This window comes from Nicotiana attenuata, unplaced genomic scaffold, assembly GCF_001879085.1.
Source record: "Nicotiana attenuata strain UT unplaced genomic scaffold, NIATTr2, whole genome shotgun sequence".
Lineage (NCBI taxonomy): Eukaryota > Viridiplantae > Streptophyta > Magnoliopsida > Solanales > Solanaceae > Nicotiana > Nicotiana attenuata.
In genome coordinates this window covers 76,862-80,283 of record NW_017673576.1, presented here as the reverse complement: position 1 = coordinate 80,283, position 3,422 = coordinate 76,862, and positions in this window count along the sequence as shown.

Here is a 3,422-nt window from a genome sequence, read left to right as displayed (position 1 = left end):
AAAAATGTCACAAAAAATCCACAAAATTGCAAATAATGAAAGAAATCATTTTGTTTGAATTTCTGGGAGTAATTCATATAGGGCAAAAATCACGTGCTCACAATCCCTACTAATAAAAAAGGTTCTACTGTTCAAATCATACAACCTATATCTCTTTTGTGTAGTTGAATATCCCATATGAACTGCCTGCCTGACCCTTGCACCAAATTTATCATCTAGGGTCAGATTTGTGGCATAGCATAAACACCCAAAGACCCTTAAGTGTGCTATTGAGGCCTCCCTACAATACAACATTCCATAAGGGCTTTTACCATCTAGTATCCTGGTAGCTAATCTATTGATCAAGTATACAGCAGTTTGTACACATTCCCCCCAAAACATATCTGGAACATGACTTTGAAACATCAGTGCCCTGGTAGTATTCAGTATATGTCTATGCTTCCTTTCAGCTATTCCATTCTGCTGGGGTGTATATACACAACTACTTTGATGAATGATTCCCTGAGACAGCAAGTATTCATTCCACTGTGTATTGAAAAACTCCTTACAATTGTTTGATCTCACAATCTTGACACAAGTATCAAATTGTGTTTTGACCATGGAAATAAACTGCTTTAGAAAAACAATAGTTTCACTTTTAAACTGCATCAAGAAAATCCAAGTAGCTCTAGAGAAATCACCCACAACTGTAAGAAAATAATATTTTCTATCATGAGTACTTTTCTTATATGGTCCCCATACATCCATGTGGACTAAATCAAACACTCTAGCACTCCTTTTCTCACTATTAGGAAAGCACAACCTAGACTGTTTAGCTAGAGGGCAAACAGTACATTTATTCTGCATACTGTCATCTACTTTATTATGCAAAAAAGGAACATGTTGCATTACAGGAATAGAAGCATGACCCAATCTCTCATGCCACAAGTAAGCTGTTTCAGCACTTGAACCTCCTACATTCACATTTGCTGCCAAAAATCTGACTCCTCTTCCTTTCAGTATGTATAAACCTTCATTCACTTTACCAATCGCCTTCACCCTGCCATTGTAAAGGTCCTGAAAGACACACAGTGTGGGCAAAAATGTGGCAGCACACTTTAGATCTTTAGTCAGCTTGGATACTGACATTCGATTAAACTTAAAATCAGGGACGTGCAGTACATTCTCTAGCTTATCAACATCTGACAAAAAGGAACTCCCCACATGTCCAATTTTTGTAGTGACACCATTTGGCAAAGTCACTTTATCTTGTATGTTGTCATCTATTCTTCTTATATCACTCATTAGATCTAAGGTAGATGAAATATGATGTGTTGCTCCTGATTCTACAATCCAATCATCATTCCTTTTGTTTGGGATATGCACATAGAGGATAGTACAGTAGGTATACCTGCAGCTATTTCCTGGTTTGCAGTTGTTCCCTGACTTTGTGCCTTCACGTCAGCTAGTGGTGAATCTCTCAACAGACCTAGAATCTGCTGATATTGTGCTTCTGTAAAAAAATGATCTCCACCTCTAGTTTGTGATGTGCCTGATGTTCCTTGTGAACTCTGAGCCATATTTCCTTCTCCATGGTTTACGGCACCTTCCACATGATTTGCAGTTGTTAGAACCCCCTTAGAAGGAAATGTCTTCCTCCTTCTGAAATCTTCAGGGTATCCTACTATCTTATAACAGTTTTCCTTTGTGTGTCCTCTCATATGACAATGCTCACACTGCATAAATTGTTTCCTTCCACGAAATCCTTGACCTCTGCTAGCTTGCAAGGCTAAGGGATCTGACTTGTGTCCTAGAACTCCTCCTCATGTACATTGTTGACTCTCATCTTGTGTTATGAGTGCATACGCCTGATTAAGTGTGGGTTCAGTTGTTTTCATCAAAATCTGTCTACGAGCTTGGTCATATGTATCATTCAGTCCATCTAGGAACTGCATAAGTCTTTATTGCTGTAAAAGAGTCATGTGCTCTTTGGACGTTGGACAACCACAGTCCAGATATGGCAGTAAAACATCATACTCCGCCCATAGCTCCTTCAATTTTGTGAATTATGCAGCCACAGAATCAGCTCCTTGAGAAAGCCTCGAGAGCGATCTGTGTAGTTGAAAAATTCTAACTCGATTTACTTTATCAAATCGCTCATGTAGATCTTCCCAAACAGCATGAGCATCTGATGCATAGATGATTCCACTAAGTAGATCTTTCGAAACAGAGTTCATAATCCAGCTGTGCACTATTGCATTGCAAGTCTCCCATTCCTCATGGAGATTTTTATCGAATGCCTCTTTCGTACACACTCCTATTATAAACCCTAGCTTCTGCTTGGCCTTGAGAGCAAGGCACATCGATCTGCTCCATATCCATAATTCTCTGATCCTGTGAGCTGAATTGGGATTAGGACCAATCCAGGCGTGTCTAAAGGTTGGAGAAAGAGTGGATGAGTGTGATCGATTTTCACTGGTGCTTCTGTTGCTGTTTCTGGTGCCATTGATGTTCATGCAAAAAAAAATTCGAAGACTAGAAATCGATTTACTAAACGAAGAAGAAGATGAATACATTCAAGCTATTAAGTGGTTGGAAAAAGTCCACAATCTCACGGATCGATCTCCTCGCTCTGATACCATGTTAGAAAAACGCCATTGGAGAGCACAGAACTCGTGAGGAAGAAGAAGAAAGAATTTGGAAAATTTCCAACCGCCTTTCCTGTATTAACTGAAGTAGTTATATACAACTAATTGTAAAAAACTAAAAATAATAAGAGACTTCCTAACTCCTATTAATTACAGTTGAGTCCTATTTACAACTAACTTCTATTCCAGCTTCTAATTCTTCTAACTTCCAATACTCCCCCTCAAGCTGGAGGGTGGAGGATGTTTAACACTCCTAGTTTGCTGAGTAGAAAATTATGTTGCACAGATGTAAGCCCTTTGGTGAAGAGATCTGCTTGTTGCTCTTTTGTAGAGACATACTGTGTAGCCAAGGTGCCATCCTTGATACGTTCACGAACAAAATGACAATCTATCTCGATGTGTTTCGTACGCTCATGAAAGATAGGATTTGCAGCTATTTGCATTGCTGCTTTGTTGTCACAGAACAGTGTGACAGGTTTAAGAACCTGCACTCCCAACTCTGAGAAAAGTCCCAACAAACACACTATTTCTGAGACTGCTGATGCCATGCTACGATATTCTGCTTCAGCACTGCTTTGTGGAACAGTGTGTTGTTTCTTAGATCTCCATGAAATCAATGAATCACCAAGCTTGACAGCATATCCACTAGCAGACCTTCGTGTCATTGGGCATGCTGCCCAGTCAGAATCACAGAAGGCTGTTAGTGTATCTACATTCCCCCTTTTCAATAGGACTCCCATTCCTGGTGTACCCTTCAGATATCTCACTACTCTAAAGGCTGCCTTCCATGTGTGT